Below are 24,205 nucleotides of genomic sequence, written 5' to 3'. Positions count from 1 at the left end.
AATACACTTTCTTCTCAGCAGCACATGGATCCTTCTGTAAAATAGACCATATGTTATGCCAAACAGCTACTCTTAGCAAATACCAAAAGATAGTAATAGTACCTTGTATTCTATCAGATAATAATGGAATTAAATTAGGAATCAATGACAAAATAAAAAACACAAACTACTTCAACACGTGGAGATTTAATAATACTCTACTGAATGATGCATTGATAACAGAACACATCAGGGGTGAATAAAAAAATTCTTAGAGGTAAATGATAACAAAGATATAACATATCAAAATCTCTGGAACATTGAAAGCAGTACTGAGAGGAAAATTCATTTCATGGAGCACATTCAATAAATGAAGAAAAGGTCAATATTTAAATGACCTAACATTACAGATCAAAGCCCTAGAAAAAGAAGAAGAGATCAACGCCAAAATTAGAACACAGGAAATAGTTAAAATCAGAGCTGAAATCAACGAAAGTGAAACAAAAGAAGCAATTGAAAAAATTGACAAAATTAAAAATTGGTTCTTTGAAAAAATAAACAAAATTGATAAACCCTTAGCCACACTAACAAAGAAATGGAGAGAGAAAACTCGAATTCCTAAAATTCAGGATGAAAAAGGAAATATCACAAAAGACACTATCCAAATACAAAACACAATTAGAAGCTATTCTGAAAATCTATAATCCAACAAAGTAGAAAATCTCAAGGACATCAACAGGTCTCTAGAGACATATATGATCCACTCAAATTGAATCAAGAGGACATACAAAATTTCATCCTCCCACTTCTGTGTCCCGGGGGGACTGAGCCCTGCTCTGGAAAACACAAATTCCATGAGCAGTTGCTCAAGAGTCTCAACTCAGACTGATTTGCATAACTGGCATCTCTCACCAGTGAGGGGATAATACATGCCTCTTAGGAAACCACCCCAACCTGGCCCTCAGGAAGCCACCTGAGGTACACCTCCACCATGGACTGGATCCCCCTGCTCCTTGGATAACTCACTTACTACACAGGTGCTGACTCAGGGTTCCTAGAAGATCATGTAGTCCAGGGTTCTGGGACCAGTTCTGCCTGACTCTGAGCCTAGCAAGGCCTGCCTGTGGTGTCAGGAAGCTCAAGAGCCTGCTGTTAGAGCAGGGGAAGTGGGTGTGAAATCCCCACACTGGGCTCATTGGTTTATATGAGCCCAATTGGTGGCAGCTGCCAAGAGAGAGGGGCGTTTTGCTTACATGTTGAGGTTCATTAACAATGGAGGGGAAGGAATGCCCTGAGAGCCTGAGAGTATCCCTGGGGTTCATCCACACCAGCCTGGAAGTGGATCTCCAGGTACATACCCTCATTGTCTTTCTCAACTCTACCTCTCTCCTTGAAGAGTTTGTGGCCTTCTAAAGGCTGAATCAGCCACCTTCCATATCAGTGATCTCAAGTCAGACAGTCTTGATCACATGCTCTGGAGAAAACTTGGGGAAAAATATGTATCCTGGTGGCAGCTTAAACCATCCAGGTATCTGTCCTGATCATCTACAGGTATACCAAGTGACCCTCAGGAATCCATAACAGAGTCTCTGGTTCTAACTCAGGAAACACAGCCACCCTGACCATCAGTGGGCTGCAGGCTTTGGATGAGACGGATTATTACTGTGCCACCTTTGATGGCAGTGTAAACATTGTCATTGACACAGAGAATCATGGACAGCTGTGGATGTGGGACAAGAAACTACCTACTCAGGCCTGACTCTCACTCTCACTTGGCCTCTGAGTAATGACTGAGACCTTGGTCTTAACTTGCTCACTCACTTTCTCAGTGTAGTCCAAACTACAGAAGAGGGTAGATATCCATTGGAAATGTGGTTTCTTTGCAGAACTGATTGCATTTTAAATATGAAATCCTGTCAGATTATTTCAGAGCCCTGAAGAGCAAAGATCATGGGTTCTTGGGATGGAAAACATCTCCATAAAGCCTGGTATATGGATGAGACAATCTCTTTCCTCCCTTTCAACAGAGAAAATGGCAAGGGAAGTCCCATTCTTTGGCTTTCTGTGCCTGAGAACTTGTCCTGGACAACGACAATGTATGATGAGCACCATGGGATGGTGTGCACATGATTAGGTAAGCTGAACTACTCAGACCAGCTCTAAGTATCTGAGAACAATATGGTCCTACTTCAAGTGAGAAGAAAGAACACACATGGCCATGCACATCATGCACTCCTCTAATCCCAGCAGCTCCCCGGCAGGAAGGACGGAATTACAAAGCCTGCCTCAGCAACAGTGAGGCCCTAAGCAACTTAGTAAGACCTGGTCTCAAAATAAAAACTTTAAAATATATGGAATGTACATGATTCTCAGTGCTGAGAAAGGAAATCAATAAATCTTTTGAAAACTGTGGAAGCTTCAATTAAAAATTGACATGAACTTCTTATAAAACCCAAAACTCTCTAATGTGATTTTTGTATGTCCAGACATAAACACACAGTCCTGTCCTTGTCATAACTTTCTGTTCTGTTGCAGCATCCTCTGGACCCAGGGACAAACAGTAACCTCCGTGAAAACCTCTGCCTGCTCACCTTCCTGCTCTAGGACTGAAACACTGGACAACACTCCTCACTCCTAATATTCACACTGAAGCAATATCCCCAGTACAAATTTGCGGTTTCCAGAAACATGATTCACCTTCAAGACTTCCTTTTTTCTATTTTAGGTGGGAGGACAGGATATAATAATATGCTCTTTACTTTTTGAAACATGGGTCAGAATGCTGAAAACAACTAGATCCTAAATATTTTTGCTAATATGAGGACTGGAGATTTCTTATGGATTATTTCTTATTATCTGTGTACCTGTGTCTCACCAAATTTTCCTACATACTTGCCATTTCAAGTAAATTGAAAGCATATAATCCAAGTATCATGATGTGGTGGAGCCCTGGGGTGTTTTGCTTCAAAGACCTACCCAAACAAGTGCAATTAGACATAGTACTGAAAGCAAAACTGTGGTCATCCTCTGGAATAAAGTCTCAGGAAGAACAGTCCTAAATTCTGGAGAGCTGATGCCACATCAACCATTGGCTCCTGAAGGGTTTCCACCTTCCTGTAGAGAGAAAATCAGTTACTTGTGGCACATGTCTATACAACCACAAGTGTGTGCCCAACTCTTAGAGATGCTATGAGGAGATATCTGGGTGACTTAAAATATGGGTTACCTCACGAAGGCAGTACCCCTAAACAAGTTAGGATCAGGAATGTAGATCTGGAGCTATACAGGAAAATCCAGATATGGAAGAGGAAATGCATTCAACTGAATAAAGTGAATAATGGGAAACCACTGGAGCACTTCCAAAATATGGACAACCTGTGTTGGCTAGGTGCTGGGATGGTTCACGGATCTCCCCCTTAGCAGTTATTAACCATAAAGTGTGATCTCACTCCTCAAAAATCGTGGATTCAGGTGATCTTAAGACCTTAGCATGAGTGTTAGAGTTCCACCTGTGATTCTTATATTCAAGAGAAAATGTACAGCACTGAATGAGTGGGTTTCTGTCATGCAGAAGAGAATAGTTTCCCTGAGAAGAACACCTATGAGTGTTTTAGTGCGCTCTTTTACTTCTACAATCAAACCACGTGACAAAAACAATTAGAGGAGGAAAATTTCATCTGGGTGCACACAGTTTCAGAGGTGTCAGTCCGTAGACAGCTGACTCCATTCCTTGGGAGAACATCAAGGTCAAAGAGTGTGGTGGAAGAAATCAGTTCAAGACATGATCAGGGGAATTGGGATTTTCAACTGCTCTGGACGCTGTAATTTGAACTTCTGGGGGACATTCTCTGGAGGGTGACTCATGCAGACCATAGTGACAGGAGAGCTCACTACTGTGTACCCTACCTCATCACAGGTTCATGGTCTATTGGTGCCCTCTGCAGCTTGCAGTCCTAACATGGCACAAGAGGTATTGGAGTACATGAGCCTGAGCCTGCTGGTGGTTGCCTGGGAAGAGGAACACAGCTATGAACACTGATGTTGATAAACACTGGCATCACTGACAGGAGTTTTCGCTCTACTACTTCAGGGAACTAGTACCTGGGGGTGGCACTGCCTCTGGGAACACAGATGAAGTTGTGGACGCCAAGAGTCAGACAACAATCTGCAGCTGCAGAAGCTCATGTCCTTCCTGTGACCTGGGCAAACCGCATCTTCCCTAGCTGCAGATGGCCTCAAAACGTTATGGAAAAAATTCTTTATGACTCAAGGCATCAAAGTGACACCTGTTCCAATTCATACAAGAGATGAGGTGGTAGCCAAAAGGGAAAGAAGAGCAATCCAAAACACAATTCATAGGAGGAAAAAAACAACTCTGTGTTTGAGTGAGAGTTTGCAAAAAATTTTGCCAAATCAGGACGTACATCAGCTCAGCTGGAAAAGAGTTCTCCATTTTCCAGGTCATCCACCAAATCAGAGAGTAGTAGGAACTGCACTTGAAGCTTTGGCATCTCCAGTCAGAATAACTCTACGTGTGAGGAAGAGAAGTACTGGATGGCTACCTTAGAACCATGTACAGCACCACCTGCCTCAGTAGGGACTACTGACCACAGAGCCTCATCCTTCCCAAGTGAATGAGAGAAGACAAGGAGCCCTGTCCAGCTCTGAGCTCTGGGGTGTCTCCACAATGGCTCGCCTGTTCCTTTGTTCACTGTCTTCAGTGAGGCTCTGTACCCAGGTTAAGTCCCATTTCCAATAACTCCAGAACCACCCTTGACCCTGAGCTTGACCCTGAGCTTGACCCTGGGTATGTTGCAGGGGCCACATCCCTAAAAATGAACCGTACATTATCTCCAAACTTCAGCCCCTAGGATCTCCTAAAACTCACATGCCCCAGATAGAAGTGATCTTGAGAAATGTATTACCCATCGGGTCAGGAAAGAGGATGAGATAATATTAATGATAGAATCAGCAAAATCCAGGCCAGCCCTGAGAAGCACAGTAAACTCTAGGCTCCTCAAAGTTCTCCAGCTCTAACAGGGCACAGTTCTCCAGCTCTAACAGGGCACAGCCCCCAGAAACTACCACATGCCGGTCAACAAGGGTTCCTGGTGTTAAATAGGCCTTGGTTGGTGGTATAGCAGTGAACAATGTGGTGCACAAGCAAGTCCTGTGACCCAGCCTGAGCCTCAAGATAACCCATCTCCTACCCATCCTGGTCATTCTCTGACACAAAGAGCTCAGGACCAGAACTCAGCTCAGCTTGGTCTGTTTTGACCATGAAAGTGCTGGAGTCTGAGGGAGCAGCTGAGGCTTTCTGGGCTTCACTGTTACCTGATGCACAATGGGGACATCTGTGCTTACCTTAAGAAAATTGTTTTTTCAGATATCAATGGCACAAAGCCATGACCGAGTTATCCTAGTTGGATTTAGTGGAATCTCAGGAAGGAGCACAAGGTCCTGATCTCCTTGTGGGAATCCAAAGGAAGGAGCTCATCGAAGAGTGTGATTTTTCCCTGGTGGGAGCAGGCATCACTAGGTCTGAATGAGGAGGGAGTCTGGGCTTATCAAAAAGGCACCCAAGGCTGAAGCAGAAATGCATGATCACCAGTTTAGTCAGCTTATTCACTGATGTGATTAAATGAATCTGACCAGCACAATTAAAGAGGAGGAAAGGTTTATTTGAGGGCTCATGTTTCAGACATCTGAGTTCATAGACAGCCATCTCCATTCCTTGGAGCTCAAGGTGAGGAAGAACATAATGGCAGAAGAGCATGGCAGAGGGAAGCAGCTTGCATCATCAGGAAGCTGAGAGAAAGAAAGAGTCTCCACTCTCCAGATACAAAATATATACCTCAAAGCCAGTGCCCAATTCCAATCTCCACCAGGCACACCCTAACACTTCAAGAATACCCTCAGGGAAAATCGACTAATTAGATTTAGACTCTTACAACCCAGAGCATTACTGCAGTGACTCACATGTAAGCTTTTGGGGAACACCTCACATCCAAACCATAACCATGAACTGAGGTGTAGAACGAAATAAAAAGGTTAGTTATAGAGATCATGATGATGATGATGACCATGATTTAAGAGACATACAGAGCTGTAGTAAAGAAACACCCTGTGCTCCCCTTGCCCACCAACTATTCTCGTTGCAAAGGAGGGTCCTACTAGACCTGGCAGTAAATATGCAGGATTCTCAATCCACATGTATTGCACATTTCAGGCTTTTCTACTCTTGATTTGAAGAAGAATTGAAGACAAATCTTTCTCTTCTTTTTCTAAAGCAAACAGAGCACCAGGGTGGGAATATTACCCTGGATTGGGTGACTGGAACACCACCTGCCTCACCTGCTTGTGCACCTTACATGCAACCTCTCTTTTGTTTTCATCAAGGATGGGTGGGGGCAGCTGTTCTAGAGTGAGGGTGGACTCCTTATCCACAAGATTACAGGGGATAGTACTTTAAATTCACCTGTGAGAGGGATGCTTAATCTCTGAATTTCCTCCACCAGCAGAAGGTGGCAAAACTGCAGCAAGGATCACAGAGAAGGAAAGGCAGAGTCTGGCCCGTGGAATCCCAAGAGGGAGGCCAGTCTGAGGATCAACAGGTGTCCATGGAAGAGTCTTTGTAATGAAAGTCATTGCAATCCATTCTATGCATGGTCCTTAGTGGCCAAGTTGTGAGGGACAGACTCACACATTGTCAGTGACATGGGGCTGAGGCCATGGGTACAACCATGGATTGTTGAGGAGCCTATCTATAAAATATGCTGGAAGACTCTGGTCCAAGGTGTCAGCCTGGGAAGATCCTGAAGGACTGTGTGTCACTGGGGAAACCATAAAACATTCCAGATACTCCAGAAGGGAGCTCAAAGTGATAGGGCAGGGAGCCCAGGGCCTGTGTCCTTCACCCAGGATGACTGCCTGGGTCTCCTGCCTATTCTCAAGGCACATCCTCACTACCCAGCAGTGGTGCCAGTGATGATTCCTTTCTCGTGGCCACATTTGAACACTCCCCACTACCTCTCTCTTCCAGAAAGATTTGTCCTCTTGGCTACAGCTCGTATGTTCAGGTGCAATGTCAGATGGTGAAGTGGGCACTTCACACCTTGGCTCTGAATTAACAACCACCCTTAGGAATCTCTATATAATGGCAGGTAATTTCATCTGGTCAGCTCAGAATCTTTGTGTTCTAGATTGTTCAATGACAGTATCCTCCTATAGAAAGGGAACCCTGCCCAAACACCCTCTAAAATTTAGCTCTGCACAGCTTACCACTGAGGAATTTCAGAGATCAGACAGACTGAAGTATTTTCCTCAGGCAGGTATGTTTTCTGGTACATTAATTATATTACCTAAACCACTGAGGCAATAAAAAAAAACATTCCTGTGGCAGTTTCCAGTCACCTGAGTCAGTGATATCTGCTTCCCTGTGACAGAGTCCCTCCTGGCTGAATCACAACATTATGGGGGACATCTTTGGGGCTTCCCATGCAAGGAATGAAGGTCACATGGCGATATGAAGCCAGTTGGATTCAGAGGACTGGTATGCTATTTTCATAACACATCACTGTAGAGGGAACTAACCAGATGATACAATTTTATTTTCAAATTTCAAATTAGTGGGATATAATCTTAAAATCCCCTCATTTTCCCTCATAAATCCCCTAATATTCTCTCATAAATTATATACATCTGTGTACATATTTTTATCTTGATTCTAAATATAAATAAATTTTTCTCTATCTACTAAGTTTTGGAGATTCACAAATTGTGGGAAATGTTTAGGGTCAACATTTAAAGTAGAAATGGAAACTCTTTTGAGTCTCAAAATGGCATGCCCCCCCTCACCCCAGAGTTCTATGACCAATACAATTATTTGGGGGTAGGTCATTTTGACTGATTTAACTATGTCCATAAACAGAAAATGTCAATGCGCGGGTCTGGGATTCAGATTCTGAAGTAACGCATACACTCTTCAACAACACATGTGTAAAATACTCTTATTTAGTGAACAGAAGCACCCCCATAGTGTGACATGTGCTCGCTCTGAAAATTCCAAAACATATGGTCACCATGGTATTGTGGGATGCACATCTTACCTTGCATACCAACTGTCCTTTCGTGAGCTTAGGTTGAAATTCGAAATCAGTGGTGTGATTTTTGGTTTGTTACCAAAGGTAGTCATGGGAAATCTGAACTGCTGTGGGGAAGGTATGTTCACATTGACATTTTGAAGGCTGATTCTTCAAAGGAATCAGTAAACTTTTACTGAATATATTTTCTTCTTCACTTTATCATGTCCTACACTCAATCTTCTTTACTGGGTTACAAATGCTTTGTGATTTTGTTTTATCACTAAATTTATATCCGCGATTGTTCTATCTAGCAGATTACTTTAAAATTTTCTTAAACTTAGTAAAATGGATCTTTCCTAATGCCAATATCACGTACATTCTTTGAGTGAAAAGATAATAAGGGGGAGGACACTCACCTTGTTATCATGAGATCAAAAAAAAAAGAGAGAATGAATATGGATGCTAAGTAAGGCAATATATATCCCATGAAGGGCAACTAGAAGCCAAATACTTCTGAATGTATTTGAACATGAAAAAGTAATGTTAGAAAGTCTAAGTCAGACATTTGCAGAAGGAAAAAAGTGTGAGATTTAAGGGCAAGTTTCCAGGTGGTTGATGATTTCAAGATATCTGGTGTTTGGGGAATACTGGGAAAAAAGCAAAAAGGACAGTGCTGTGAGGTAAGTGGAGTTGATACCTGATAATGGAGGAAATGAGGGCTTGGTGGACTTTAAGGACCATCCATTGATGGAGGTTCACTGGTTGTAGTTATAGGTGGGTGAATCTAAGGCAGATATGTCTCTGGCACCCGGCCCTGAAGGATCTAGAAGTGAGGAGGAAGGACAAGAGCAGGATTAGGCTGCTCTTGTCCTTTCTCCTAACTGGTGGATCTACAACAGCCCGTTTTCAGCCAGAACTTTTTCCAGGTTCTCAGTTCAGAATGTAATTCTGCAGATGGCGAGGGGGATGCTCAGAAAATATTAGTTCACAGAAAAGGGGGTGGTTCAACTTGTGTTGGGCGAGACCCGTGGCCCAGGGTTATGCAACATGCATCCAAGATGGCGACTGGCAGAGAGCCAAAGGGTGTGCTGAATGTGCCTTGAGAAAAACAGGAAGCGTTTACCATTGGTTGTATGATAATTAGTTCAGCCGCTTAGTGCTTAGGCAGATATATCTTACATGTATGCTTGAGCTTGTGATCACTTGACCTTTAATACGATTGGATGGACATATCTGATTACAATTGCTTATGCATGAGACTGCTTATATATTGAGGGTGTTATCCGAATAAAGTGGAAGCTGCTTCATGAACTTCTGAAGTGTATGTGTCATTTGTCCCGCTGGTCAGCGACAAGAGGCAAGTGGTGACCCGTACCAGGAATCGGTGAGTGCTCAGGTAAGTAATAAAGAAGAAAATTTTTCACTAGCACAGTCAACTAGCATGTTCCCCTTTGAGGAAACGGTTGCCTTAAGGTTTTAATGGAAGTTTCCCCTAGAAAGGGAACGTAACGGAAGATTCCCCTAGTGAGGAAATGTAATGAAAGGCTGTCCCAAGAGACAGCAAAGGATGTCCTGTAGTAAATGAATATGTGTATGGTGTTATTTGTGTTACCTTTTCTTGTTTCATTTCTGTTTGTTGTTGTTGTGGAGATATGGACATTAGTTCATTTCTGTCTGACTTCCAAAAAACCAAAATTTCAAGAACAGTTAAAGAAGGGAAAAAAAATTAGAAACTGTAAAAGAAGAACAATCAAGTCGAGCTTCTGAAAGAGAAAGTAGATGTTCAGACTCGGAACTGGGATGTGACTCTGAAGAACAGGAGCTCTCTGAGACAGAGCTAGAAAAGAAGTTCTCTCAGTGGCATTTAACTCCTACTGTGCCACGCCCTCCTGCGTATAATCTAGGTCACCACTCTTTTCCAAGTTGTAGGGGCGCATGTACCTGCTACACAAGGGTGGCCCCCAGACAGTGGGCTGATGTAGAATCTCAATCAGTGTTCCCAATATTCCCGGTATTTGAAGATCAAAACAATCAGAGATATCATCAAATATTAGATACAAATTAGTAAAACAGTTAAAAGAGGCAGGTATGTCCTATGGAGTACAAGCTGCATTTACCATTTCTTTATTAGAGAATGTTGCAAGTCAAAATCTTACTCCGACTGCTTGGGTTAATTTAGCAAAGGCATGTGTATCTGGGGGACAATATCTCATGTGGAAGGTGGCTAACCAGGAGTTATGTTCTGATACTGCCCGACGGAATGCAGTTGCGGGCAATCCTCAATGGAATGTAAACATGCTGACAGGCCAAGGACCATATGAAGGGCAAGGTAATCAGATTAATTTCCACCCTGCTGTGTATCAACAAATTAACCCTCAACTTTTAATCTATCATTATATGGATGATATTTTGCTATCTCATAAGGAAAAACCTGTCTTAGAACAATGTTATAATTCCTTACTAAAGTCACTGGAAAGATGGGGCTTACATATTGCCATTGATAAAGTACAAATGACAGACATCAAAAACTTTCTGGGATCTATCATAAATGCAACTATGGTTAAACCCATAAAAATTACCATTTGGTTGGACAAACATAGAACTTTAAATGATTTTCAAAAACGTTTGTGTGATTTCAATTGGATTAGACCTTACCTTCATTTACCCACCTCATGTTTGGGCCCCCTGTTTGATATTCTTAAAGGTGATTCTGACCCCCTTTCTAAGTAGGTGCTTACCCCTAAGGCTGGAACAGTTCTCAAGCTTGTTGAAACAGCTATGGAAAAGGTTCATCTTGATCGTATTGACCTAGCTAAGCCTTTATCATTCATTGTCATGGCCACAAATAAGTTACGCACAGGAGTGTTTTGGAAAAAGGGTCCTATTCTATGAGTTCACATGAATTATGCCCCTAACAAGGTCTTATCCTTGTTTACTGAATCTGCGGCAGAATTAATCCTTAAGGTGTTAAAAGTATCCCTTTCCACCTTTGGATCACACCCCTCGACAATAACTACTCCATACACTACTGATCAGATACAATATCTAATTAATAATTCAAATTCATAGGCTATAGTCTTTTCTAGAACTTCTGCTGGGTTTGACAATAATTCAGATTCATGGGCTATAGTCTTTACTAGTACTTCTGCTGTGTTTGACAGTCATTTGCCATCTGATCCTCTCCTCCGATTTTGGAGTCAACATCCTATAATTTTCCCTAAAGTCAACCAAAAAGAACCTATTATAGGAGCTACCCTTTTATTTCCTGATGGATCAAAAAATGGTATGGGTGCTAGTACTATAGATAATGTTACAGAAACATTGCTGTTTAATACTCTATCTGCACAACAACAGAACTATTAGTAGCTATAGAAGTTTTCAAAACCCACCATGAGCCTTTTAACCTACTCTGATAGCAAATTCGTTGTTAATGCTATTCAAAATTTAGAATTAACTGCTCTGATTTCCCTCACCTCCACTATTACTAAATATTTACAATGCTTACAGAAACTTGTCTGAGACAGAAAAGATCCTTTTTTTATTGGGCATGTTCGGGCTCATACTGGCCTTCCAGGTCCTCTAAGCTTACACAATGATTTAACAGACATGGCCACCAGAGACCCACACATCTTTAATACGCTTGAAAATGCAAAAACTTCATTTCAAATTTCATATAAATGCTTCCACCCTACATACACACTATAAAATTACTAAGGCAACAGTTCGGGACATAGTCAAGTCTTGTGCTAAATGTGCGACACTTATTCCTAACCCCTCATTAGGAGTAAATCCAAAAGGGCTTCAACCCAATCATATTTGGCAAATGGATATAACTCATTATTCAGAATTTGAAAAACTACAATTCATTCATGTGTCTATTGATATCTTTTCAGGATTTATTATGACCTCTGTTCATACTGGAGAAAAAAACAAAGATGTAATAACACACTGTTTACACTCTTTCTCCATCCTGGGGGTTCCCAAACAAATTAAAACAGATAATGGTCCTGGATATACGTCCCAGGCCTTTAAACAATTTTGTTCCACCTTTGGTATTCAACATGTCACAGGAATTCCCTATAATCCTACTGAACAAAGCATTGTTGAGTGTGCCCATTTAATGCTTAAAAACATGCTTTATAAAAAAAAGGGGGAATAGAGGCATCATACAGGTACCCAAAAGACAAATTATCTGTTGCTTTGTTCATCTTAAATTTTTTAAATCTCAATTCTGAGGGCCAATCGGCTGTTGACTGTCATTCAGAGTCTAATAAAAAACATCTACCTCAAGTGCTCTGGAAGGACATTCTATCAGGACAATGGAAAGGCCCAGATCTGGTGTTAATCTGGACTCGAGGATCTGTTTGTGTTTTCCCACAGGACGCACAATCACCAATTTTGGTGCCAGAGAGATTGGTCAAGGCCTCAACAGAGACCCAAAAACAGGAAGAAGATGAGGAGACTTCTCCCGCTGATGGTGTTGGCGATTCCTCACCAAGTTAATGGAGGACACTCGCGTGAACTATGGGGGATAGTAAAGACATGGCCCTATCCTGTACCCCTTACCAACTCTTCTATTCTATATCCTCCTATTTTTAAAACAACTGGCCACATTTCTCCAGTCCGCTGTTCAATGGGAAAAAGAATGGTTTGGGTTTTTGTCCAGGGGAGGTCTATTGTGTCTGTTCTGTGTATGTAGTGTTTATACAAAATGCGTATACATCGGTGCAGAGAAACAGCCATTATTTGCCAAGCAATTGATGCTGGTTCATTCACCCAAGTCTGGTTAAATATGCTGGACCTGTAGTCAAAGACACGTAAGATTCATGGGGAGCTCATACTGACTAAGACAGGAAATGAGGGCTAGAACCTCATTGTCCAATGACCGGTAAGGATGTTGCTCTGCCGTGGACAACCTAAGACAGGCACGGTCTCTTTTATAAACAAAAAGGGGAAAATGTGGTGGTCGAGACCCGGGGCCCAGGGTTACACCACAGGCATCCAAGATGGCGACTGGCAGAGAGTCAAAGGGCATGCTGAATGTGCCTAGAGAAAAACAGGAAGCATTCACCATTGGCTGTATGATAATTAGTTCAGTTGCTTAGCGCTTAGACAGATATATCTTATATGTATGCTTGAGCTCATGATCACTTGACCTTTAATAGGATTGGATAGACATATCTGATTACAATTGCTTATTCATGAGACTGCTTATATATTGAGGGTGTTATCCAAATAAAGCAGAAGCTGCTTCATGAACTTCTGAAGTGTACGTGTCATTTGTCCTGCTGGTCGGCAGCAAGCGGCATCAACTTCTATATAGATCCAGCAGAGCACCATCCGGGTTATCTGTTTTCCCCCATAATTCACACTAAGAAATCATTGAAGCGTGGACAGCAGAAGGAAACCACTTTTGGCAAAGCCATCAAGTAGCAGTAGGTTTAGAATGGCCTGAGTTCTGAAACAGTTTGCCAGGCACAAACAGCTCTGACATCTGGGTGGTCAGCTGCTCATCAGGTGGGTGCACTGTGAGGCAGTTGAAATGAGAAGACCCCAGGGAGGATGGCGTCCTTCACTGAGCTGCCCCTCACCAAATGGTGCCTGGGCTGACCGCCTGCACCTCTCCCACATTCAACCCCTCCTCTGGAAGTGCCTGGCAGAAAGAATGGAAGTCTTGGGCCGTCCATGGCCTCGTCAGGTCCTCTCCTCCCTGGAACCCAATCTGGACTCACCTCTTCTCCCTCTGTCCTTCCCCTAGTCCTCCAGGGCCTCTCCTCCCTGGGTCTCAGCCTCCCATTCATTCCATGTTCTTTCTCCCTGTTTTTCCTTCCTGCTAGGGCCCACTTCCCAGAGCTGCTCAGTGGGGCACCTCTGCTTCCTAGGGGTTCTTAGAACATTCATGGAAGTTTAGGGCCTGGACATTGGCCCTGAATCTGGCCTGAGAGCACAGACGAGCTGCTGGCTGGGAAGATGAAGAAGACTGAACTCAGGTGGATGATGCAGGCTTCCAAATGCTTCAGTCCAACCTTCATCTTCTCCTTCTCCTGGCCTTGTATCTACATCATCAATCTGACTCTGGGTATAGGAAACACATACCTCACTATGACCCAAGCTCCAGGGATAATGTTGACAGAAAATGTGAAAACTATAGTACATGATCAGGCTGTGCACTAATAAACTGCCACCCTCACTGGCACAAATTACTCTAAAGGCAATAATTCAAGTGACAATCTTGTTCAAATAACCAGGTATCTCCCAGAAAACTTCATTATTCACCATTCCTTCCCTGCCAGGAAAAGCTGCCTTACATGGGGGGATTTCTCAGTGTCATTGTAAGGGAATCAGTTTTGATGAAGTTCATCAGCTCTTCACTAAGTAATTGGATATAGAGCCAGGAGGTCACTGGAAACCAAAAGACTGTAAACCCAGATGGAAGGTAGTAAATCTCATTCCTTTCCACAATCGCCATGAACATCTTCCTAATTTTTATTCCAATGCTTCAGATACAGCAGCTGTAATTTTACTTTTATGTCATTGAACAGAGTGGCACACAACCTTTTAATCCTGTGATGGGCTTCAAGTGGGCTTCAAGGAGGCCAGGAAGAACAACATCTGGGACTGTGTGGTCTTCCATGATGTGGATCATCTACCTGAAAATGACCAAAACTGTTATGGAGGTGGAGAAATACCCCGTCACATTGCAGCAAAGCTGGATAAATACAAGTATATCTTGTCATATAAGTGATTTTTGGTGGTATAAGTGAACTGACATTCCATCAATTTAAAATGATCAATGTTTTCCAAATGCCTTCTGGGAATGGGGATGAGAAGATGACCTTTGGAACTAAGTTACTATGGTGGATATAAGTGACTAGACCAGAGGGAGACCTAGGAACATACAAGTCCATTCCTCATCACCATCAAGGGAAGTCCAGATTTTAGGATGGTATAAATCATTAAGGTATTCTAAGGAGTGCCAGTATGTGATAGGTGGAACAATTTATTATACACACCAAAAATACTGGTTGATAGGTTGTATACAAATAAATCTGAGAACCTCATGTCAGAGTTAGCCCCAATGCAAGACTGTTAAAAGAAGTAGCTCTCCTGGCTGAATAGATCACGGTGCTGGATCATAAACTTGGAGTGCAGTGTTAGTGGTGGTCAGCGACTGGATATCTCAGTGCCCTCATGTCTGAGAAGAGCCAGCAATCTTCAGCGTTGACACTGTGGGATTAGACATATTCATCCTTCTTAATTCCCTCCTCTCTACTTCCAGACACACTCCATGGCCAGCAAACAACAGAGTCCTCGCTTGAGATTGGAAGTTGATAGAGTTCCCCAAAAAGAGAAAGGTTTTTTTACTGAAATATATAATTTAATTCAAGAGAGCTCTTTTATTTCCATTTAAAAATGCTTTGTACATATGTGATGTTAATTAATGTGTTCAAATTGTTGAAAAATAACATGTTACAGTTTTGCATGTAATTGGTTATGATTTCATTGACTTTTTATGGACATTTTATTTGCATGGCAAAAACAAACACTGTAATTTTATTTCACTAAACAAAGCTTAACCCTTGTGTGAAATGACAGTAAATTAATACAGCACCCTGTTACACCATTTTTCAGCTTTTCATCCCCAGCCTCTCATATGAAAGAAGTTGCAGCTTTTGTAGGGCTTTAAAGGGAAAGAAGAAGGGACTTAAACAGCTTTTCTTGCTGCCACAATTACCTGGATTTTTTTTTCCTTACTTGCAATTTCATCAGATTTTCCTGAATCATAACCATATTGTTTATGTATAATGCATGACTGTTACCGAGAAAATGTGAAAAGTTGTGACTGACATGCAATAAATGACCTCTATATGTTGAATTTCCTTCCTATACCCTGGTATGTCAGGAATTCTGGGGCTCAAAAAAGGTTTCCAAGGTTGTTTATTCACTGTATTTTTTAATATTCATAGTGAATAGGAGTCTTATTACTTCTAGTTCAGAAGAGCCAATAAAACCAGTATCTTCATTTTTTAAAAAATTTGTTTTTTTTTAAAGAATGATCTAGAGAAAACCGATTAGTACTTATACAAATGCACTATACTATTGGATAACACATTAAATTTTCTATTTATGCAGACAAATGCTTAGTAGATAAAACAAATTTTAATTCTCAGACAAGATGAATTTGTTTCCTACACATTAACAAAGAGATTGCACATGCAAATGCTCTTCTATGTGGTATGTTTGGTGGACTTATTAATGAACATGTATGGATTGCCTACCGTGTATCATGTGCCATGCTAAGCATCTTCATTTGTTTGAAAGTGTTGTGTCACTTCTAAACAAAACAAGGAAATTGAAACCTTTCTGAAATTATGAAGACATCATCTGATAACTTATGTTATATTTCCTATATATGTGGTCATAGAGATATTAAGATAGGAAAGGTTTCTACATAAATGCATTAACAAAAATGCTATTAGTTTCTTTAGCACTTGTGCAGTGAATATGCAGTGAATATTACTACAGAAGTAATCACAATTAATGGCCAGGTCAGTAGAAAAGAAAAGGGGCAATTGTGCATAGTGATGATATTATATATACTACACAGTAAAGATAGTCATTGAATTCTTTGCCAAACAAGTATTTTTTTAAAGGTTAAATTTAAATTTTTGTTTGTATTTTGTGAAAAACATACTAAGAAAAACGTATTCACAATATTATATAAGTACACAAATTTGTGTATTTAAGAAGTGTACTTCTTTCCCAACCAAAGTACTGATATTTGCATGAAAGCAAAATGAATATTTTCGTTTTGGAGTCTCCCTACAAGTGAAAGCAGATTTTATGTTTTTCAGTGAGGTCTTTCCTTGTCCCAGTTATATTCATTTCCATACATTTCAAATGGAGATTCCATACATTTCAAACTCTAGATTTACCACCTTGGATTTGCAAGTATGTCGACAAAGAGAACCAAAATAGCCATGCTATCTATCAGAAAGGCAAAATGTACTTGTAATTATTTTATGAAGATATGAAAGGGTTCTACATAAATGCACTGACATAAATGCTATTAATTTCTCATACTCTGTTTTCTGCTTCTCATGGAAGTATTTGTACCAATTTTAGCATTGTTTTTTATGAAATATTATGTTCTATAGAAAATTAAAATAAAGCAAACTTAAAATTTTTCTCTCTAGAAATGTCTGGAGATTCAGAAATAGGGGGAAATGGGTAGGGTTGGTTTATCAAACCAAGAATAGAATCTCTTCTGATTCTCAAACTGGAAGCTTTGTCTCCCATTCACGCCTGGCTTTTAGGATCAATGAAAATATTGGGGGAGGGCTAGAACATTTTTGCTAATTTGTTTCTAAACATAGATCATTAATATAGAGGTCTAGGATTCAGTTATTGAAGGGAAAATACACTATTAATCAAAACTCTTGGGCGAGTAAAATACACAGATGAGAGCAGCACCCCTTAATGTGCCATGTGCTGGCTTGAATATTCTATGATTGTCGCAATGATAACAGGATGCACATCTTATCTTCCATTCCAACTGTCATTCAGTGAGCTGAGGTTCAAATTGGAAAGCAGTGGTGTGGTTTTCAGTGGCAGTACAACATGGGAAATCTAAATTGCTGTGGTGAAGGTATGTTCACATTGATATTTTGAAGGCTGTTTCTTCAAAGGGATCAGTTAATTGTACTGAATATAATTTCCTCTTCATTTTTAATCTTCCACACTCAATCTACTGTGCAGAGTTATAAGTATTTCATAGTTTTCTTTTATCACTCCACTATTGTATTTGATTTTTCTCTCCACCTAGTTGCCTTAAATATTTTCCTCAATTTAGGAAAATGGATATTTCCTAATGCCCATATCATGTGCACTCTTTGAGTGGATCGATAAGCAGGGGGAGGACAGCCACACTGATTTCATGAAATAGAAAAAAGACAGAATACAGATGATAAGAAAGTCAATAGATAGCCCATGAAAGGTCATTACAGTTCAAATTCTTGTGAATGGATATGTGAACCTCTAAAATTGATGTTAGAGAAGTCTAAATCAAGGCTTTTGCAGAAAGGTAAAAGATCAGAGACTTAGAGTCCTGTTTCCAAGTGGTGAGGAGTACATGATCCCTGGTGTTTGGGAACTATTGGGAAGGAGACAACAAAGGACAACGCCATGAAGTAAGTGGAGAAGATGTGGGATAATGGAGGAAATGAGGGACTTAAGGAAGGGTACACTTAGGACCCTCTGTTTCACAGGCTATAGTTATTGGTAGTCCCTTGTATGTAGATAAGTCTCTGGCCCCTGATCCTCAAGGATCGAAGCAGAGATGAGGAAGGTCAGTGGGAACAGGCCTGATAAGAGCTGGTGAATCTGCAGCAGGTTTTCAGCCAGACTTTGTTTATCTCCTGAGATGATAGTGCAGGAAATATTAACTCACAAAAAAGAAAGAAAGTGAAGAAAACCTTAAAACATGGAAAGATCTACCATGTTCTTGGATAGGCAGAATTCAGATTGTCAGAATGGCTAGTCTACCAAAGCACTATACAGAACCATTGCAATTCCAATTAAAATACCATTTCAGAATAATATTCCATTGTGTATATATACCACACTTTCTTTATCCATTCATCTGTTGAAGGGCATCTAGGTTGGTTCCACCATCTAGCTATTGTGATCTGAGCTGCTATAAACACTGATGGGACTGTGTAACTGTAGTATGCTGAGTTTAAGTCCTTTGGGTATAAACCGAGGAGTAGGATAAGTGGGTCTAAAGGTCAGTACATTCCAAGATTTCTGAGGATACTCCGCACTGGATTCCAGAGTAGCTGCACCAATTTGCAACTCCACCAGCAAATAAGTGGATGCAAATGGAGAATATCATGCTAAGGGAAATAAGCCAATCCCCCAAAACCAAAGACTGAATGTTTTCCCTGATAAGTGGATGAAGATATATAATGGTGGTGGTGGGGTGAGAGAAGAATGGAGGAACATCAGATTACTTTGAGGGAAATGAGAGGGAGGTGGGGTTGGGGTATGACAAATGGTGGAATGAGAGAGATATCATTACCCTGTGTACATGTATGATTGCCTGAATGGTATGAATCTACATTGTGCACAACCATAGAAATGAAAAGATGCACGCCATTTGTGTACAATGAATCAAAATGCAGTCTGTAAAGATAACAAAATAATAAGAAAAAAGAAAAACATATTAGTTAACACAAATGGAGGCATTCAACTTCTTACATGGATCCACTAAAGGACAAGCCCAGGGTATGTGTTTTCCCCATTAACTCACACTAACAGCTCATCCAGGGGTGAACAGCAGAAGGAAACATAACTCTTGGCACAGAAATCAAGTGGCAGTTGGTTTAGAATGGCCTGAGTTCTGAAACAGTTTGTCAGGCACACAGAGATCTGACGTTTGGGGGGTCAACTGCTCATCAGGAAGGCTTCTTCTTAGGCAGTTGGCAGTGAGAAGACCTTGGGGAGGATGGTCATACGTTTGGACTATACCCTGGACCATCAGAGACACTTTGTTTGGATGAAATTATCATATCTCTTGTCAAGAATTTCAAGGAAGAGGTTAGAGGCTTTGGTCAGTCAAGCCTTCTGGAACATCAGTCTTCCCAAAGAGGCCTTCAGAGAGGAGGTTTTGTGAAAGAGTGAGAAGAGTTAAGGGTTCCTGGTTCTAAGTTATCAATTACAGGACTCAAGTGTTCAGGAATCTCTCATCCCAGATAAACATTCCTGTCCCACATCTTCCACTCAGCAATGTTGTGGTTCTGGGCAAGTCCCATAAAATCCTCCAAATTTCAAATGCCTAAACTCAACATTGTGGGTTATGGAGTCTGTTCCACTCATCCCTGTAGGCTGATTTGTGGTCACAGGAAAAACAGATATTCTCCATGAGGTTTTAGGATATCCAACTGTAAAGAATGACGAATGGACTTTCTTTACCTAATACCCTGGAGAATGACATTGGTTTGACAGCTCACTGTTCAAATACTGCCAAAGAACAAGCTTAAGCTTACTCGTTGACACATTTTATGGTAGGACTCTTTAGCACAGATAGGAAGAACAAGTCTTCTTAAGGCTGCTTTTGTGTGATCATTGTCAGTCTGATAACATTACATGGGCCAGAGAAACACTTCTGCATCTCCACACAAGCAATTAAGGCACAGAGGGGTTTATTTAACTCATGCAGGTATGTGTGGCTTTGAAGTACAATTTGAACATAAGTTACATGGCCACAGACTCTGCTCTTGGTCATTGTTCTCTCTACCTCTCTATGACTTCTTTTTTTTTTGGGGGGGGGTGCTGGGGATCTAACCCAGGGCCTTGTGCTTACAAGGCAAGCACTCTACTGACTGAGCTATCTCCCCAGCCCCGTCTACCTCTCTATGATTTCACATTAGTAAAACTGTTTGTGCACACAATAGTCAGTTGGGCTTTAGACCTGTCCACTTTGCAATGTTATCCTTAAGGCCAATCTGACTCAGGTGCTTTGCTGCCCCAATGGTGAAAAATGTGTTCAAAAGTGTGAATTCTAAGAACATTCACATCCCTCTCGTCTAACTTTCTTGAAATAGATTGTTATATTTTAATGTCTTGTCAAAGAATTCAGAATAGACACCAGTATTTTTTCGCAATATTTAATTGTAACATTGTCTCCCACACTCAGGTAACTAATATTCGGCACCCAGCTTCTATAATATCAACTTTTCAGCTTCCACCAAAGAGGGAGACTATGCAGTATTTGTCCATCTATGCCTGACCATTTCATTTAACATAATATCCTCCAGGATTATCCTTGTTGTTGAAAATGACAGAAATCTTCTCACTGGAAAAAATACACAAATATATAAGTTTCTGACTATACTATTATTGTAATTTGAATTCAAAGCTCAAATTGTATTCCCAGATATTTACAATTATCATGTCAATTAAAACTGTTTGAACTGTTATTTGAATTACTACTGTTGACTCTTTGTACTTTTGCTAGCAAGTTTTCACCAACTGATAGTATTTTATCACATTGCCCAGGCTGTTGCCTCCCACATAAGGAAAAGAAGTCAACAACACATCCTGAAGTATTCCATAGGCCTTTGACCAGAGGATTCCGCCTGTGGCCACCAAAGAGTGTGTACCCTGACAAACAGTGGGACAAAGGTACTTTGGGGTTGAATCAATGTGTTCATTCTTCAGTAATGATTCTAGTCTGTTCAGAGTTACAGTTCCTCTTTTGTTTGGTGTGTGCAGATTTGTGGCCATTGAGTCAGTCAGCGGTTCTATCGTTCCACCAGTGAAGATCTGTTCCCACTGAGTTCTGTGCACTTGATCCATTCAACTATTGATGGGCATCTTTGTCCATTCCATCATTAACCTATTGGGAATTAGCCTGCTGCAAACATCAAAGTCACTGTATTATGATAATATGCTAATCTTAGTTCTTTGAGTAAGCAGAGAGTAGTGGAATCACTCATAGTTCTTTCAGGAGAATCTGCACTCCTGGCCAAAGACATTGTAATAATTTGCAGACCCACACAGTGTGTCACTGTACTTCATTGTCACATCCTTGCCAGTGATTTCTATGGGTATCCAGTTTTCCCACTAACTTTTGTTTAAACCCATACCTCCTGTCTAACATACAGTGTTAGTACTTTCTTCAAGTATCAGGTGACTGTAAATATGAGGGTTGTCTCTGTTTCATATATTCTATTACATTGACCTTCCTATCTATTTTGAGACTGATACCAGAGTGTTTTTGCTACTCATCTCTGTAGTCTACTTTGAGATTGGGTATTATGATATGTCCTACATTTCTATTCTTACTCAGAATTCAATTGCCAAAGCAATTCTGAGTCTCATTATTTCAAATGAATTTCAACACTGGGTTTTCAATACTTTAAGGAATGTCATTGGTAATTTTAAGGGGATTACATTGAGTCTGGATATTGCCTTTGGTAGTTTTGCCATTTTGATGATATTAATTCTGCCTATCCAAGAACATGAACAGTTTCATCTTCAGGGGTGTTCTTTGATTTCCTTTTCAGTGTTCTATAGTTCTCATTGTTGAATTTGTTCACCACTTTCGTGAGATTAATTCCCACATGTTTTTTTAGATTATTGTGAAAGGGATGGATTTCCTGAAGTGTTTTTCAGCTGAATCACTTTTGCAGTATAGAGATGCTAATGACTTAGTAGGGTTGATCTTTTATCCTGCTACACTGATAAACGAATCAGGCGTGGAATTCTTCTGGTGAAATTTCTTGGGGACTTCTAAATATTGGATATTGTCAACAGAAAACAAGAGAATTTAATTTTTACTTTTCTTCTCATATCCCTTTAATTTTCACCTCTTGCCTCATTGCTCTGACTTGACTTTTGAGAACTATATTGAATAGAAGTGATAAAAGTGGACATTCTTTTTTGTTCCTGATATTTGAGGAAAACCTTTCTTTGTTATCTCTGTTCAGTGAGATGAAGGCTTTGCATTTCCCATATATTGCTTTTATAATATTGATATTGAGTGACTTCTATCCAAATTTCTCCAGTATTTTTTAAATGGGTGTTGCTGTATTTTCTGAAATAGCTTCTCTGCACCTATTGAGATGACCTTATGATTCTTATTCATAATTTCATTTATGTAATGTGTTAGTCAGGTTTTTTTTTCATAGCTTGAAGTAAAATACCTGGCAAGAACTTAGAGTAGGAAAAGTTTAATAAAGTACAAATGGATATGAAGGTCTCAGTCCTTTGACTGCATGCCCAAGTCCTGAGGACTTGCAGTGAGGCAGAGCATCAGGGTGGAATAGTTTGGTGGATAAAAGTGGTTCAGACATGTTCAGAATGCAGAGGGTGAGACTCTACTCTCCAGGTACAAAATATATAACCATAATCTCACCCGTAATGACCCACTCCTTAGGCCAAACACTATCTGCCTTGTGATACCCATCCCTTAATCCCTTTCATGGGATTAATTCACTGACTGGGTTAAGGCTCTCATAACCCAATCATTTCAGACCAAAACCTTCTTGAATTTTCTCACACATGAGCTTTGAGCAACTGTCACATGCTAACCATGGCAAGTGGTGGATTACTTTTATTAATTTGCACATATTGAACCAAATTTCATCCCAGGTTTGAAGACCACTTGATTGTGGTGTATGGTCTTCTTCATATGATTTAGAATGCAGAATACTATTGTTATTTTAAAGATTTTTGCATCTGTATTCAATAGGTATATTGGTCTGTGGTGTTTATTCCTGGATGCATCTTTTATTGTTGTGATATCAAGGTAATACTGACTTAACAGAATGTATTTGGGAGGGTTCTCTTATATTCAATTTCATGAAATAATTTGATAAAACTGATGTCAGTTCTTCTGTCATGGTCTGGTAGAACTGAAATGGATTTCTGATAGCCAGAAATCCATCTGGTCCCAGGCTTTTTTGATGGAATCTTTTAATTGACTTTTCAATATCATTCTTAATATTAATTGGTCTGTTATGGTTTTCTCTGTCTTCCTGGTTCAATATGTACAGTCATGTGTGTCTCAAAATTTGTCATTTCTTTAGATGGTTCACTTTAGCAGGTTATAAATTATCCAAATAGTTTCTACTGTTCCTCTGGATTTCTGAAGTGTCTGTTTCATATCTCATTTTTCATCACCAATTGTGTTGATGTATGTCTTCCCTCTCATTCTTTGGTTACCTTGGCTGAGGGTTTATCAAACTTATTTTTCTTCTACAATAACCAACCCTTTTTTGCACTGATTCCTGTGTATTTTTATTCTAAAATTTATTAATTCTGGAATTCTGTATAATGTGTTTACTATGTCAATTACTGTATTAATAATCAGAACAACATGCATGGGGTATGAATTACATCACGCTCTGCTGTTTGTGGAACAGCATTTCCGTACTTCCTGTGCTTTTTCTCTGGGCATGTACTCACACCACCTCATTTTTTAAAGCTGCTTTGTGAAATTCTCAATCCAATTCAGCTGCTCCTGTGTGCCACCTGACTCAAAGGGGGAATGGAGCAGGGTTCTCCTCCACATCTCTGCCTTGAATTCCCCTGGCTAGAATACTCTCCATGCCTTCAGCTCTAGCTCTTCTTGGCAA

General features: G+C 40.4%; 3 protein-coding genes, 1 long non-coding RNA gene and 1 pseudogene across 12 annotated transcripts in view; 2 read left to right on the top strand and 3 right to left on the bottom strand.

Annotated features, from left to right (window-relative positions):
- LOC124991706 (immunoglobulin lambda-1 light chain-like) overlaps positions 1–24,205 on the bottom strand; it is a 1,192,366-nt gene that overhangs the window by 314,542 nt on the left and 853,619 nt on the right. The window lies entirely within an intron of this gene.
- Positions 1–24,205, bottom strand: part of LOC124991707 (immunoglobulin lambda-1 light chain-like) — a 1,154,667-nt gene that overhangs the window by 319,001 nt on the left and 811,461 nt on the right. The window lies entirely within an intron of this gene.
- LOC124991709 (immunoglobulin lambda-1 light chain-like) overlaps positions 1–24,205 on the bottom strand; it is a 981,515-nt gene that overhangs the window by 323,516 nt on the left and 633,794 nt on the right. The gene's annotated exons all lie outside the window — the stretch shown is intronic.
- Positions 9,372–12,500, top strand: LOC124991710 (uncharacterized). The gene is made up of 2 exons (XR_007109931.1): positions 9,372–9,459; positions 12,444–12,500. It is a non-coding gene; the product is annotated as an uncharacterized LOC124991710 (long non-coding RNA).
- LOC124990509 (beta-1,4-galactosyltransferase 6-like) lies at positions 14,097–15,156 on the top strand (annotated as a pseudogene).

Source organism: Sciurus carolinensis, chromosome 8 (assembly GCF_902686445.1).
Source record: "Sciurus carolinensis chromosome 8, mSciCar1.2, whole genome shotgun sequence".
NCBI lineage: Eukaryota > Metazoa > Chordata > Mammalia > Rodentia > Sciuridae > Sciurus > Sciurus carolinensis.
The sequence above is the reverse complement of the archived record's forward strand: the minus strand, read 5'-3'. Positions and strand labels throughout refer to the sequence as shown.